Source organism: Pseudophryne corroboree, unplaced genomic scaffold, assembly GCF_028390025.1.
Source record: "Pseudophryne corroboree isolate aPseCor3 unplaced genomic scaffold, aPseCor3.hap2 scaffold_325, whole genome shotgun sequence".
In the NCBI taxonomy this organism is placed as follows: domain Eukaryota; kingdom Metazoa; phylum Chordata; class Amphibia; order Anura; family Myobatrachidae; genus Pseudophryne; species Pseudophryne corroboree.
In genome coordinates, this window is record NW_026969934.1 from 245,518 (window position 1) to 262,675 (window position 17,158).

General features: G+C 44.1%; 1 long non-coding RNA gene across 1 annotated transcript; it reads right to left on the reverse strand.

Annotated features, from left to right (window-relative positions):
* Nucleotides 1–4,547: 4,547 nt before the first annotated feature.
* On the reverse strand, nucleotides 4,548–7,271 carry LOC135018618 (uncharacterized). The gene is made up of 6 exons (XR_010216291.1): nucleotides 7,208–7,271; nucleotides 6,493–6,534; nucleotides 6,109–6,189; nucleotides 5,465–5,527; nucleotides 4,693–4,716; nucleotides 4,548–4,577 (listed from the first exon to the last, which is right to left on the reverse strand). It is a non-coding gene; the product is annotated as an uncharacterized LOC135018618 (long non-coding RNA).
* Between the last annotated feature and the right edge of the window lie 9,887 nt (nucleotides 7,272–17,158).

The following is a 17,158-nucleotide window of genomic DNA, read 5'->3' on the forward strand; positions in this document are numbered from 1 at the left end:
GAAGTCAGCGACTTGGGCGAACGCAGAGGAGGCCTGGAGGACCGCAGAAGAGACCTGGAGGACCGCAGAGGAAACATGGAGGACCGCAGAGGAGGCCTGGAGGACCGCAGAGGAGGCCTGGAGGACCGCAGAGGAGGCCTGGAGGACCGCAGAGGAGGCCTGGAGGACCGCAGAGGAGGCCTGGAGGACCGCAGAGGAGGCCTGGAGGACCGCAGAGGCCTGGACCACAGCAGCGGACTGGACGAAGTCAGCGACTTGGGCGAACGCAGAGGAGGCCTGGAGGACCGCAGAAGAGACCTGGAGGACCGCAGAGGAGGCCTGGAGGACCGCAGAGGAGGCCTGGAGGACCGCAGAGGAGGCCTGGAGGACCGCAGAGGAGGCCTGGAGGACCGCAGAGGAGGCCTGGAGGACCGCAGAGGCCTGGACCACAGCAGCGGACTGGACGAAGTCAGCGACTTGGGCGAACGCAGAGGAGGCCTGGGCGAACGCAGAGGAGGCCTGGAGGACCGCAGAGGAGGCCTGGAGGACCGCAGAGGAGGCCTGGAGGACCGCAGAGGAGGCCTGGAGGACCGCAGAGGAGGCCTGGAGGACCGCAGAGGAGGCCTGGAGGACCGCAGAGGCCTGGACCACAGCAGCGGACTGGACGAAGTCAGCGACTTGGGCGAACGCAGAGGAGGCCTGGGCGAACGCAGAGGAGGCCTGGAGGACCGCAGAGGAGGCCTGGAGGACCGCAGAGGAGGCCTGGAGGACCGCAGAGGAGGCCTGGAGGACCGCAGAGGAGGCCTGGAGGACCGCAGAGGAGGCCTGGAGGACCGCAGAGGAGGCCTGGAGGACCGCAGAGGCCTGGACCACAGCAGCGGACTGGACGAAGTCAGCGACTTGGGCGAACGCAGAGGAGGCCTGGAGGACCGCAGAAGAGACCTGGAGGACCGCAGAAGAGACCTGGAGGACCGCAGAGGAGGCCTGGAGGACCGCAGAGGAGGCCTGGAGGACCGCAGAGGGCTGGACGACCGCAGAGGCCTGGATTCAAGTGTGCTGTTGCCAGGAACACCAATGATGACCAGCACACCTGCTCACAGGCCACTTCGCAATACATTTGGAGGCTCTCTGAACAATATTGCCCTGGCTGTCATCTCAACTTCCCTGGACGACCATCTGTACAGAGCTTCAAATGGACATATTCAGAAATATGCATATTCTCTGTTCCAGCACCATGTACGGTACGACAAATACTTGACGTGGGCCAATCGTGTGAACTTTGATGGTTCCAAGGGCAAACTTCCGCTGCCCAAAAATCTGGTACATGACATCATGGCTAGGTGTGAACGCCGCGTGAGGATTGGTGATCCAGAAAAGAGGAAGATAAGGGATACCATAAACTCTGTGCTGAGAACGAAGAGGAAAATGACTTGGAAGCTCGACTATGATGAAACCAGATCATTACCTAACTCCTAGCTTCTGCACATCAGCTTCACACAGCTGAAGTTAAAAAATTGTGTCAATGTACCTGTATTACCTGTACATTTTCTGGGGCTGCATGCACTGTGCTGAATCCACTTGGAGCAGCTCGGTTACTCAAAGGGGAGTGCATGAACTTGGCTCACCACATTCCTGGTAATGTAAGGGCCTGTTACAAGTTGCCCCTTTTATTCCTGTTGATTTTTTCGGCGCTGCTGTATCTATCCAGTAGCAGCCGAGTCCATTGTGCTGTGTCCATCTGGGGCCTTGGGCTGCGTTTCCATCCAGGGGCTGCTGTTGTCAGTTCTCTATTCTGGTGTCCGTATGCGACAGTGTTAAAAAGCAAAAGACAAAAACTAAAAATAATTCCAAAAAGCAAAACCTAAAAATAAAGTACAAAAACCATTACCCCGCACCACCACCACAAAAAAATAAATTATAAAAATGTTAAAGTTGATATTGTTACTGTATTTGTGCTGTTACCTTTTGATTAAAGTACCGTACAGTATGTGTGATGTTGGCTTTATTACAATACAGTACAGTATGTGTGATGTTACATGTTCCAAATGACTTTGTCCGTAAATAAAGTGTTTCTTAAAATAAACATGACGTGGTTTCCAATGTTTGTATTCCCAACTTCCTGTACTGTATAAATTAGTACTACTGTATGATGGGAATTCAATTAAGAGTGGTATACTGTATGTAAAACAACTTGGTTAGGCATCTTGCATTTCATATTTTAATAAAAACCACAGGAAACTTCTATTTTTAAAAGTTTATTGAAGAAAAAAAAGGTGTTTTTTTTTTTAAATAAAGTTTGAAAGTTAATTAAAACAAAAAAGTAGTTTGTTCTTCGTTACATTCTTTTCTTGTGTATATAGATATCTGTGGGGGAAAAAAAAAAAAAAAGTATTAAAGTAAAGACACTCATGTTCATTTGTTTTCCAAGAAAATTTGTGGAACCACACAGCCCAGCAATAAGTCATGCTGGGCTGTGTGGTTCCACAAAAGGCATGCGGTACAAAGTGAAATAGTGGTGTCAGTGGTCAGCACTTTGACACGCTAACAATTGTGGAACCACACAGCAATGGCTGACACACATAAAATGGCTGACACACACAAAATGCCTGACACACACAAAATGCCTGACACACACAAAATGCCTGACACACACATGCTGGAGTGAAAACACATGTTTGCCAAACAGTCGACAGCACATGTCGGCAAGATGGCCGACCAAACTTGCTCCAAATCACCCCAAACTGGCCAGAAAGCACCCCAGCACACTCAGGAGGTACTGTACACCACAGCTAAATTAGGAGAGAATTTCATTACAAACAGCCAGATCTTGCAGATTATCTGCCAGATAATTGTATGGTGTACAGTATGCCTATCTTATACAGTAGAAAAAGATACTATACAATGGAGTACAAGAACAAAAATTTTTATTAAATAAAATTAAATAAAACTTAATAAAATATTAAAATAGTGGTCCACTAGGAGGTGGACCACCACCCGCTGGAGCTGGATGGCACGCTGCAACTGTTCTGTGGGAAAAAAAGGACAGTATTACAAAACAAATACTGAATACTTTACAGTGTAGTAATGGCAATACAGTACTGTACTTTACTCTATATTAGACAATATTGTTATTTACAATGTACAGTACTGTATTGTCAGTACAGTAAATCAAACACTACTGTATGCTGTCGAGGTAATTTAAACATTGCTTTAGTTTACCTCTTGTATAAGTGGGCTGCTGCCTGCCCGCTTCTGGGCCAGCCCACCTATCTTGCCCCTGTCTGGGGCCCCCATAAATAATTGGCACTATATTGGAGAAAAAAAAACATTTAGTCACATTCAAATAGTAAACAATTATTACTGTATACTGTAGGTACAGTATTATACTGTATTGCTGGTATTCAAAATATAAAGTACTGTACAAGAGTTTAGCTTCAATAGGTCATAAACAAATTGTCAAAGGAATTAAACACCACAGTACAAATACTGTAGACATTTACTGTATGTATTAGCAGTCATGACATTTCATGACCGCTTCAGAAAAAAGAGGGTTACAGTACTGTAGGTGGTGTTGTAGGGAGTACTATCCATAATAGTGGACTGTACTCAGAGCCAGCCATAAATAATATGATTCCCTAGTCAAGTTTTTGGATGCTGCCCCCTTGCACAGATGCTATTTCCGCCTCTGAGCCTGTACCCCTTTCCCAGCACCATCACCCCTCAACCATAGCAGTCGTCATTTTGGTGCTCCTCCAACTTACTGTACTGTATGTTTAAAATAGCAACAGTGTGCACATTCGGTGTGCATCCCAAAACGGTGCATGTTCTTGCTGGGAAGGGGCAAGGCCACACAGTAATTCCCCAATCTGAAATGACGCCACACAGTACTGCAACTTTATTCACAACATATCATGCAATAGTGTCTCTTTTTCTCGTTACATCATATGATAGTACCACATTACTCCTCAAAGTATTCCCACTTATTCACATTGCATCACATCATATTGCTCTTTGTTCACATTAGACCACACAGTAGTGCCCTTGCTACAGTATATGTTACACAACAAAGTACTGTATACACATAATGCTGCACATTAGTAATGCATTTTGTATGCACAGAATATACTGTAGGCATGCTGCATATCATATTAATCAGCAGAAGCTGCTTGTGCCCCTGGGCATTTGGCAAGTATGCCTATGCCTAGGGCAGGCTCAGACTGGAGATCAGTACGTAATCCCGCTGGACGGGATCCCGGCAGTCAAAATACAGACGCCGGAATCCCGACCACACAATCCCGACAGGGGCGGCGAGCGGAAAGCAGCCCCTTGCATGCTTGCTTCGCTCGCCACGCGGTGGGCACGGTGCCTCGCTACGCTCTACACACTATTATATCAGTAGTCAGGAAACGCAGCATGCATTTGTGGAGTGAAGAGGGTGAAAAAGGAGAGAAAGTACAGTTTGTACTGTAAGGTTATGTCAGAGGGTGTGAAGATGATCAGCTCAGTGTTATACATGTTACAGTAAGTTAGAATACAGTACAGTGCATTATGTATTTCTATTTTATTACCAGGTGTCTCCTCCACTGGTTGGCGACGGACTGTAAAAAGATAATACAGTACAGTTAGTCATATCAGTTTGACTTAAAATAATGTTGGAGAAAAAAAAATACTGTAATTACAGTACCAACTATTGCTACTGTACAGTATATTTACCAAAAATGTATTCTGGCTCGTCGTCTGTGGGTAAAAGAGAAGAATATTATAAGATACAGTATACAGTAAAAAGTATAGTAATAGTACACTAGTTTCCAGGCCCAGTGTCAGGTGGGTAAAAAAAGGTATGCTTGTGACAGGCATGGTGATTCCAAGGGACCCCACCGAGACCATCAGAAAATTTGTGAGTGACCCGTATGCCGGTGATTATGACTAGAATAAGGTACAGTAGCAACTCTTTTTTCTTTTGAATTATGTATACTGTACAGTACTGTATGTGCATATTGTACAGTACACTTAAAATATTTAGCAGTTACTGTAGTGGTAATTTTTGGGATGACAGTATTAGCATACTGTAAGCATCCAACTGAGGCCCCCAAACAGATGCCGCCACTAGGTACAGTACGTGCCTCTCGTGCCTAATGGGAAATTCATCACTGACAGTATCTAGAGAGATGAATGGAGAGACAGTGACAAGGGGTGAGAGAGAGAGAGAGAGAGAAATTGAGTAAGATGGGTGTTTTTTTTAGAACAGGATGTTGTCCATACAGTAGCAACCAATCAAATATTACCTACTGTACTGTATTATCGTCTGTAAGTGTAACTAGATACTGTAAATGTTAATGTGGGATGTGATCGGTTGCTACTGTATGGGCAATATCACCAGTTCAAACAAAAACAATTTTCATCCGATTTCTACGCATTTGCCAGAAAAATCTGATGAAAAGTGCTACTCTGATGGCATCAGATCAATGTCAGTAATAATTCTTACCACTAAATGCAGCAGCATCATCATCATCCTCCTCCTCCTCCGTGGCCTGTTCCAGTGTAGGGCCTGTGAAAAAAAACATTAATGTGAAAAAAAAAAAGGTTAATTCCAGGAAATACACATACCCTCCAACATGGTACAAAATGCTCTGGTTCTGGACTTCCCTCTTAATTTATTATTGCCATCACCTGTGAAGAAACAGCTTTCTTATCATATAACTAGTTCAACACAGGTGATGGAAATCATAAATTAAGAGGGAAGTCTAGAAACAGAGCAGTGCGGCGGGTCATGTTGGAGGGTCTGCATACAGAAACATAGAATTTGATGACAAATACTGTAAGAACCACTTTGCCCATCTAATCTGCCTCTTTTTTTTAACCTTTTTTTTACATCAAACCTTATAACAATTTTCCCCAAACATCACATGATGCAAAGATAAATAAATAAAAAAATAAATAAAAAAAGAGGTGCAAGATGGAATTGTGATTGGGCCCTCCCAACCACCCTTATGTTATATAAACAGGGTCTGCCACACGACTGTGGCTGAAATGACTGGTTGGTTTGGGCCCCCACCAAAAAAAGAAGCAATCAATCTCTCCTTGCTCAAACTGGCTCTACAGAGGCACGATGTACCGGACTGGACTTACTTAATGGGTGCAGTGTGGTGAGGGACAGAGAGTCCTGGTCCTCCTCCTCCTCCTCCGCCACCGCCTGTGACAGTGTAGGGCCTGTGAAAGCAAAAAATCCATGAAATATACTTTTGTATTCTGTGTTGAATACAGTAAAGCAAAAATTCAGTCAGGAATTGGAGGAGGAGAGTAAATTTCGCACACAGAGACGAGAATGTCGAGGCCAGAATCAGGGGGTAGTGGAGGAGGGTTAGGATACCGTACCTCACCCTGTTGGGATTGCTGCAATCAGGATGCCACTGTCGGTCACCTGACCGCTAGAATCCTGACTGCTGGTCACGCAAACCCAACCCATTGGTTTAACACAATGTACAGTACAGTACAATACTGCAGTTTACTTACCAAGTTGGGGAGAGGGTTTTTCATCCTCACTGTCAATAATTACTGAGTTGAAAATAAAAAAATATTATAAACAAAATACAGTAGAGTACAGTTACTACAAAATTGCACAGTAGTACAGTGCTACAGGAGGCAGAGATATATTCATAATACAGTAGGAGCAGAATGACTGTCCAGCGGTAGGGGACATACAGTACTGTATTTAAAAGACCTGCTGTCTGGATCCCGACATTCAGAATGCAGAGTGTGGATTCAGAGTATGATTGGAGGGTTAGGCTAGTGGAGGGTGGGTCGGATGCACAATTTTGGGCACCATAATACAAAATGGATATCGTGGAACTACAAAAGGTTTAGAGGCGGGCGACCAAAGTGATGAAGTGGATTGAGAAGATGGAATACAAGGAAAGGCAGGCTAGGCATGTTTACATTGGAAAAGAGGAGATTAAGAGGGGACATGATTAACCTTTACAAATATACTGTATACAGTACAGTAAGGGGACAATACACAGGAACGGTTTTTGATAAGATGGACACAGAGGACACGTGCACAGTAACTCTTGTTGAAGTAGAGGCGATTTCGCACAGAGGCGAAAAGGGGTCTTCACAGTGAGGGAAATACTGTACAGTGCATGTTTGGAATTCCCTGCCTGAAAAGTAATAAAAGTGGACTTGGTCAATACTTTTAAGAATGGGCTTGAGAAAATCCTACTGTACTTACTATAATCTGGCTCCTCTTCCCCCGAATCAATGGGAATGAGCTCCTCCTCTGTATCAATTACGAGGCGGTCTGTGTGTAAAAGATGACAAGTATTGTAAAATACAAAAATTACAGTAATACTGTAGGAAACTAGTGTGACTGTAACAAAAAGTAATTATTACCACTTCCGGAGCTCTCGGATGCAGCAGCAGGTGGTGGTGGTGGTGGTGGTGTTGGTACTGTGGGAAAAAAAATAACAGTACTGTAAGTGAAGCTGTCAATTGGAAACATGTACTGTACAGTATCCAGGACACATGTACAGTAGTGTAACAACGATGACAGTAGCACCAGAATTCTCGTTACACAATACCTGGCAGCGCAGCAGGTGGTGGTGGTGGTGGTACTGTGGGAAAAAAAATAACAGTACTGTAAGTGAAGCTGTCAATTGGAAACATGTACTGTACAGTATCCAGGACACATGTACAGTAGTGTAACAACGATGACAGTAGCACCAGAATTCTCGTTACACAATACCTGGCAGCGCAGCAGGTGGTGGTGGTGGTGGTGGTACTGTGGGAAAAAAAATAACAGTACTGTAAGTGAAGCTGTCAATTGGAAACATGTACTGTACAGTATCCAGGACACATGTACAGTAGTGTAACAACGATGACAGTAGCACCAGAATTCTCGTTACACAATACCTGGCAGCGCAGCAGGTGGTGGTGGTGGTGGTACTGTGGGAAAAAAAATAACAGTACTGTAAGTGAAGCTGTCAATTGGAAACATGTACTGTACAGTATCCAGGACACATGTACAGTAGTGTAACAACGATGACAGTAGCACCAGAATTCTCGTTACACAATACCTGGCAGCGCAGCAGGTGGTGGTGGTGGTGGTACTGTGGGAAAAAAAATAACAGTACTGTAAGTGAAGCTGTCAATTGGAAACATGTACTGTACAGTATCCAGGACACATGTACAGTAGTGTAACAACGATGACAGTAGCACCAGAATTCTCGTTACACAATACCTGGCAGCGCAGCAGCAGGTGGTGGTGGTGGTGGTGGTGGTGTGGTACTGTGGGAAAAAAAATAACAGTACTGTAAGTGAAGCTGTCAATTGGAAACATGTACTGCACAGTATCCAGGACACATGTACAGTAGTGTAACAACGATGACAGTAGCACCAGAATTCTCGTTACACAATACCTGGCAGCGCAGCAGGTGGTGGTGGTGGTGGTACTGTGGGAAAAAAAATAACAGTACTGTAAGTGAAGCTGTCAATTGGAAACATGTACTGTACAGTATCCAGGACACATGTACAGTAGTGTAACAACGATGACAGTAGCACCAGAATTCTCGTTACACAATACCTGGCAGCGCAGCAGCAGGTGGTGGTGGTGGTGGTGGTGGTGGTGGTACTGTGGGAAAAAAAATAACAGTACTGTAAGTGAAGCTGTCAATTGGAAACATGTACTGTACAGTATCCAGGACACATGTACAGTAGTGTAACAACGATGACAGTAGCACCAGAATTCTCGTTACACAATACCTGGCAGCGCAGCAGGTGGTGGTGGTGGTGGCACTGTGGGAAAAAAATTAACAGTACTGTAAGTGAAGCTGTCAATTGGAAACATGTACTGTACAGTATCCAGGACACATGTACAGTAGTGTAACAACGATGACAGTAGCACCAGAATTCTCGTTACACAATACCTGGCAGCGCAGCAGGTGGTGGTGGTGGTGGTGGTGGTGGTGGTACTGTGGGAAAAAAAATAACAGTACTGTAAGTGAAGCTGTCAATTGGAAACATGTACTGCACAGTATCCAGGACACATGTACAGTAGTGTAACAACGATGACAGTAGCACCAGAATTCTCGTTACACAATACCTGGCAGCGCAGCAGGTGGTGGTGGTGGTACTGTGGGAAAAAAAATAACAGTACTGTAAGTGAAGCTGTCAATTTGAAACATGTACTGCACAGTATCCAGGACCAAAAAGGGGTCCGGCCAATAAACAATCTGCATCAGAGAAGCAAGATACAGTATGCTTGAAGTATACAGTACTATATACTACAGTAGATCGCCAACAAACGTAAATTAACAAACAACTATCACTGGAATTTACCATCCTCATCCCGTAGCGAAGCACGGGTATTCAGCTATCTACAATGTTATTTATACTTTGTGTTTAATATTTACATTTAGTTTTGTAAACAGACATTCTTAACATTAACGGATTGCAGCGAGTTATCTGTGATGGTCAGGACAGGGGGTTGGGACTATAGAAATCACTATGTACTGTACACTACTGTATTTGACAATACTTACCAGCTTGGCGGCGCCTGTCCCGCCTCCTGTGACGTCGTGCTACCAGCCCTGTAAAAATATATATACAGTATAATGGCAGCATACTGTACAGCCAATGAAATTCAACATTGACAGCATCTTTATGACATCACAATAAATGGAATTGTTCATTCTAGTACCCTGCACCTAATCACTCAGGAGGGCATAGTGTACTGTACTGTCTTCAAAACTTAAGGGGCACATTTCTAAATGTGACATACAGTACACTTACAGTATCGCTACAGTACAGTAGGTCCAGGGTATTAGACAGAACACTACCTTTATAGACATTGTAACACACATAAGCATTGCCCTTATAAACATTATGACACACATCAGCATGCAGCCCTCCCACCCTTAACCATCTCAGTACTGTTCATTACATTACAAATTGATTTCATGACAGATGATGCAGTACTCACCTGAATTCATCTTATTCACGTCATGTCACAGTAGTGCAGTTTATTCACGTCACAGTACTGTCCTTGATTCACGTTGTGTCACACAGTAGAGCACCGTATTCACGTCACAGTACTGTCCTTGATTCACGTTGTGTCACACAGTAGAGCACCGTATTCACGTCACAGTACTGTCCTTGATTCACGTTGTGTCACACAGTAGAGCACCTTATTCACGTCACAGTACTGTCCTTGATTCACGTTGTGTCACACAGTAGAGCACCGTATTCACGTCACAGTACTGTCCTTGATTCACGTTGTGTCACACAGTAGAGCACCTTATTCACGTTACTGTACGTCACAGTAGTGCAGTAGTATATCCACATTACGTCACAAAGTAGAGATCTGCCAGTCATGAACCTTATGCAAGAGTAATGCACGTCAGAACACATTAGGCCACTGTAACATCCCTTAGAATAATTTCTGCCAAAGTAACATCCCTTAGAACACTGTACTATCTGAAACACAAATTTCGGCACACTGCAATTAAACCACACAATGCACTGCACGACTGCGTGATATGACAAACTGCACATTTCCCTGCAAAATATGATACAATGTACACTACACAAAAAACTGCAATTACCACATGTGTATACAGTACACTGCACGACAGTGCTGGCCCTAGCCAGGTACAGATACAGCCGCAGTCACGCAAAATATAGGCATGCCGCATATCATTTTAATCAGCAGAAGCTGCTGGTGCCCCTAAGCATAGCAAATGCCCTAGGCATTTGCCTACTGTAGTTTGCCTATGCCTAAGGCCGGCTCTGCTGCACGATGTGATTCACTATGTATTACACTCACTGCACAATACCATATTCTGAATGTACACTGCATGACACGCTGCAATTACGCAGCACGATACACTGTGATACATTGCATATACTGTACACTGCATGATACTGTACACTGCACAATCGTAGACCACCTGGATTGTAAAGAACTACTGTACTGTATATACACAAGTTTAAAAAAATAACAATTGTTTTTGTAAAACGCATGTCGATCTTTTTCCATGTCAACTTAACGACCATGTCAACCTACAGTAACTGGTGTCAACCAATTTCAAAAGCCGCACCATCTAGGTCAACGCAAAAAAACAAATTGACCTTTTGACCGGGTTAACGTTTGGTCCTTGTTTAACCATTTGTTTACCACAAATACTGTACAGTGCTGTATAGACCGGATACCTGCTGCTACAGCAGCCCCTGCTATAATGTACTGTACCTGTAACTACAGTAACTTAAAGTACAGTAATCTACAGTAATGTACTGTACTTACAATCCCTTATGGCCTGCAGGCGTCGTGGGGTCCGCCTCACGAGGTCACTCCACCTCCTCTGGAGAGACCTCACCGTTCTCCTCCTGTTATACTTCCGGAGGATGTCCCTGCTGGCCCTCCGGTATGCCCTCACTTTCTCCTCGTTGCTGGCGAGAGTTCTGTCCCGCCAGCGAACGAGGAGACGCAGCTCACCAAGAGCATAGGGACGGTCCCGTGCAGCAGCCATAACCGTCCTTATGCTCAATGAGCGTCTCAGACGTCGTGCGCCTCAGACGTCGTGCGTCTCAGACGTCGTGCGGTCCAGGCATTCAACGTACAGTACTGTAGTTACTGTACTTTGTGACAGTTTCCCTTAGTTTTAAATATGCCCTTTCTTTGACCACAGTATTTTCCACTGTCTTGCCCTACGCCCTTCCCTCCTGGGAGCCTTCACAGGTCTTATGCAATACACAAATACCGAAGATGCACAGTCCGTCAGAATACACTCATTTCATTCCCGCTGTTTAGGTGCATTTAGCGTAAAGAATCGCTCCTGCAGATGTACTTTGATTTATGTGAAACCTGTGTGCATCCTTCCATTGACTGTCTTACAATGTAAATAAAATAATACAGTGCATTATTACAGAAAAAAAAAAAAAAAGAAAGAAAGCACATCAGGTCTCGAACCCTGGACTCCCAGCGAGGGAGGTGGGAGCCTTCACCCCTAGCCCACGACGCCTCATGAGAGATTTCCAATTTCATGTGTGAAAGTACTGCAAACAGCGCCCGGCCCCCGCCCCATTGCTGTTGGTTTATGCCTTAGAGGACTCGGACGCTCGCATTTGTAAAGCACGGTGTTTTCCTCCGCCTCCTGCTAGCCTGTTGCCCTTCCCCCATGGGAGCCTGCACAGATCATGCAGTAGACAGGGAGGGAATGCAGGTCATGTGCAATACACAAACGCCCACTGTAGTACTATTTTGCTCACTTACAGTACCGTACTGTAGGTTGCATTTAGCGTAAAGAATCGCTCCTGCAGATGTACTTTGATTTATGTGAAACCTGTGTGCATCCTTCCATTGGATGTACTGTATTGGAGAGAATTTTTTTTTTTTTAAAGTGAATGTCACGGGAACACATTAAAAATAAGGTTGGCACTTCCTTCCCATTGGTGTTGGTTTACAGTATGCCGTAGTGTACTCGGACGCTCATGTAATTGCATTTCAAAGGCACAGTATTTTCCATCGTCTCCCCCCTACCCCCATCGCCCTTCCCCCCTGGGGGCCTGCACAGGGAGGAAATTCAGGTCCTGTGCAATACACAAACGCTGAAGATCTACTGTACAGTACTGTTTTGCTCAGTTGGTAGCGTCAGAATACACTCATTTCATCCCGCTGTTTAGGTGCATTTAGCGTAAAGAATCGCTCCTGCAGATGTACTTTGATTTATGTGAAACCTGTGTGCATCCTTCCATTGACTGTCTTACAATGTAAATAAAATAATACAGTGCATTATTACAGAAAAAAAAAAAAAAAAGAAAGAAAGCACATCAGGTCTCGAACCCTGGACTCCCAGCGAGGGAGGTGGGAGCCTTCACCCCTAGCCCACGACGCCTCAAGAGAGATTTCCAATTTCATGTGTGAAAGTACTGCAAACAGCGCCCGGCCCCCGCCCCATTGCTGTTGGTTTATGCCTTAGAGGACTCGGACGCTCGCATTTGTAAAGCACGGTGTTTTCCTCCGCCTCCTGCTAGCCTGTTGCCCTTCCCCCATGGGAGCCTGCACAGATCATGCAGTAGACAGGGAGGGAATGCAGGTCATGTGCAATACACAAACGCCCACTGTAGTACTATTTTGCTCACTTACAGTACCGTACTGTAGGTTGCATTTAGCGTAAAGAATCGCTCCTGCAGATGTACTTTGATTTATGTGAAACCTGTGTGCATCCTTCCATTGGATGTACTGTATTGGAGAGAATTTTTTTTTTTTAAAGTGAATGTCACGGGAACACATTAAAAATAAGGTTGGCACTTCCTTCCCATTGGTGTTGGTTTACAGTATGCCGTAGTGTACTCGGACGCTCATGTAATTGCATTTCAAAGGCACAGTATTTTCCATCGTCTCCCCCCTACCCCCATCGCCCTTCCCCCCTGGGGGCCTGCACAGGGAGGAAATTCAGGTCCTGTGCAATACACAAACGCTGAAGATCTACTGTACAGTACTGTTTTGCTCAGTTGGTAGCGTCAGAATACACTCATTTCATCCCGCTGTTTAGGTGCATTTAGCGTAAAGAATCGCTCCTGCAGATGTACTTTGATTTATGTGAAACCTGTGTGCATCCTTCCATTGACTGTCTTACAATGTAAATAAAATAATACAGTGCATTATTACAGAAAAAAAAAAAAAAAAGAAAGAAAGCACATCAGGTCTCGAACCCTGGACTCCCAGCGAGGGAGGTGGGAGCCTTCACCCCTAGCCCACGACGCCTCAAGAGAGATTTCCAATTTCATGTGTGAAAGTACTGCAAACAGCGCCCGGCCCCCGCCCCATTGCTGTTGGTTTATGCCTTAGAGGACTCGGACGCTCGCATTTGTAAAGCACGGTGTTTTCCTCCGCCTCCTGCTAGCCTGTTGCCCTTCCCCCATGGGAGCCTGCACAGATCATGCAGTAGACAGGGAGGGAATGCAGGTCATGTGCAATACACAAACGCCCACTGTAGTACTATTTTGCTCACTTACAGTACCGTACTGTAGGTTGCATTTAGCGTAAAGAATCGCTCCTGCAGATGTACTTTGATTTATGTGAAACCTGTGTGCATCCTTCCATTGGATGTACTGTATTGGAGAGAATTTTTTTTTTTTTAAAGTGAATGTCACGGGAACACATTAAAAATAAGGTTGGCACTTCCTTCCCATTGGTGTTGGTTTACAGTATGCCGTAGTGTACTCGGACGCTCATGTAATTGCATTTCAAAGGCACAGTATTTTCCATCGTCTCCCCCCTACCCCCATCGCCCTTCCCCCCTGGGGGCCTGCACAGGGAGGAAATTCAGGTCCTGTGCAATACACAAACGCTGAAGATCTACTGTACAGTACTGTTTTGCTCAGTTGGTAGCGTCAGAATACACTCATTTCATCCCGCTGTTTAGGTGCATTTAGCGTAAAGAATCGCTCCTGCAGATGTACTTTGATTTATGTGAAACCTGTGTGCATCCTTCCATTGACTGTCTTACAATGTAAATAAAATAATACAGTGCATTATTACAGAAAAAAAAAAAAAAAAGAAAGAAAGCACATCAGGTCTCGAACCCTGGACTCCCAGCGAGGGAGGTGGGAGCCTTCACCCCTAGCCCACGACGCCTCATGAGAGATTTCCAATTTCATGTGTGAAAGTACTGCAAACAGCGCCCGGCCCCCGCCCCATTGCTGTTGGTTTATGCCTTAGAGGACTCGGACGCTCGCATTTGTAAAGCACGGTGTTTTCCTCCGCCTCCTGCTAGTCCTCCATTCCCATTATGCATTAGCGAACTCAGACGCTCATATATTTTAAAAGCACGGTGTTTATGCATTGTACTGTACATTCTTCCTTTTACACAATTACTGTAGTTGCGTCTCCATACACATACTGTACTGTACAATACTCCATACTTTTTCCACCGCCTCCCGTTACGCCTACAGTATTGCCAGAGCTGTAGATCAATCCGCCGCTATACTGTACGATCGAAAGTACTGGATTAGTGGAGCATTAGCGACACAGTGGTGGAGATGTGTAATGCATGATGAGTATCTAGATCGTCTCAACGCGCCTGCCTGTGATGAAACTCAGCTATCGCATTAGCGTGGCTAGACGCCCGTCTCGGCGGAGAAACAGTCAAGATAAAGGTGGCTACATCTGTAACTAAAGTTTAAAGCAGAAATAGGGGCACTTTTAAAATTTTCATTTTTGACCAAAATCGATGGGTCCGGGGCTTAGGGAATTTCTTATATGCCCCAAAACCGTTGAAGCTCCTGTTCAAAAATCATGCTCCGAAATCAACTTTTTTCATCTCAGGGATTCATTTTGGGATGGTAACTAAAGTTTAAAGCAGAAATAGGGGCACTTTTAAAATTTTCATTTTTGACCAAAATCGATAGGTCCGGGGCTTAGGGAATTTCTCATATGCCCCAAAACCGTTGAAGCTCCTGTTCAAAAATCATGCTCCGAAATCAACTTTTTTCATCTCAGGGATTCATTTTGGGATGGTAACTAAAGTTTAAAGCAGAAATAGGGGCACTTTTAAAATTTTCATTTTTGACCAAAATCGATGGGTCTGGGGCTTAGGGAATTTCTCATATGCCACAAAACCGTTGAGGCTCCTGTTCAAAAATCATGCTCCAAAATCAACTTTTTTCATCTCAGGGATTCATTTTGGGATGGTAACTAAAGTTTAAAGCAGAAATAGGGGCACTTTTAAAATTTTCAGTTTTGACCAAAATCTATGGGTCCGGGGCTTAGGGAATTTCTCATATGCCCCAAAACCGTTGAAGCTCCTGTTCAAAAATCATGCTCCGAAATCAACTTTTTTCATCTCAGGGATTCATTTTGGGATGGTAACTAAAGTTTAAAGCAGAAATAGGGGCACTTTTAAAATTTTCTTTTTTGACCAAAATCGATGGGTCCGGGGCTTAGGGAATTTCTTATATGCCCCAAAACCGTTGAAGCTCCTGTTCAAAAATCATGCTCCGAAATCAACTTTTTTCATCTCAGGGATTCATTTTGGGATGGTAACTAAAGTTTAAAGCAGAAATAGGGGCACTTTTAAAATTTTCATTTTTGACCAAAATCGATAGGTCCGGGGCTTAGGGAATTTCTCATATGCCCCAAAACCGTTGAAGCTCCTGTTCAAAAATCATGCTCCGAAATCAACTTTTTTCATCTCAGGGATTCATTTTGGGATGGTAACTAAAGTTTAAAGCAGAAATAGGGGCACTTTTAAAATTTTCATTTTTGACCAAAATCGATGGGTCTGGGGCTTAGGGAATTTCTCATATGCCACAAAACCGTTGAGGCTCCTGTTCAAAAATCATGCTCCAAAATCAACTTTTTTCATCTCAGGGATTCATTTTGGGATGGTAACTAAAGTTTAAAGCAGAAATAGGGGCACTTTTAAAATTTTCAGTTTTGACCAAAATCTATGGGTCCGGGGCTTAGGGAATTTCTCATATGCCCCAAAACCGTTGAAGCTCCTGTTCAAAAATCATGCTCCGAAATCAACTTTTTTCATCTCAGGGATTCATTTTGGGATGGTAACTAAAGTTTAAAGCAGAAATAGGGGCACTTTTAAAATTTTCATTTTTGACCAAAATCGATAGGTCCGGGGCTTAGGGAATTTCTCATATGCCCCAAAACCGTTGAAGCTCCTGTTCAAAAATCATGCTCCGAAATCAACTTTTTTCATCTCAGGGATTCATTTTGGGATGGTAACTAAAGTTTAAAGCAGAAATAGGGGCACTTTTAACATTTTCTTTTTTGACCAAAATCGATGGGTCCGGGGCTTAGGGAATTTCTCATATGCCACAAAACCGTTGAAGCTCCTGTTCAAAAAATTATGCTCCGAAATCAACTTTTTTCATCTCAGGGATTCATTTTGGGATGGTAACTAAAGTTTAAAGCAGAAATAGGGGCACTTTTAAAATTTTCATTTTTGACCAAAATCGATGGGTCCGGGGCTTAGGGAATTTCTCATATGCCCCAAAACCGTTGAAGCTCCTGTTCAAAAATCATGCTCCAAAATCAACTTTTTTTCATCTCAGGGATTCATTTTGGGATGGTAACTAAAGTTTAAAGCAGAAAGAGGGGCACTTTTAAAATTTTAATTTTTGACCAAAATCGATGGGTCCAGGGCTTAGGGAATTTCTCATATGCCAC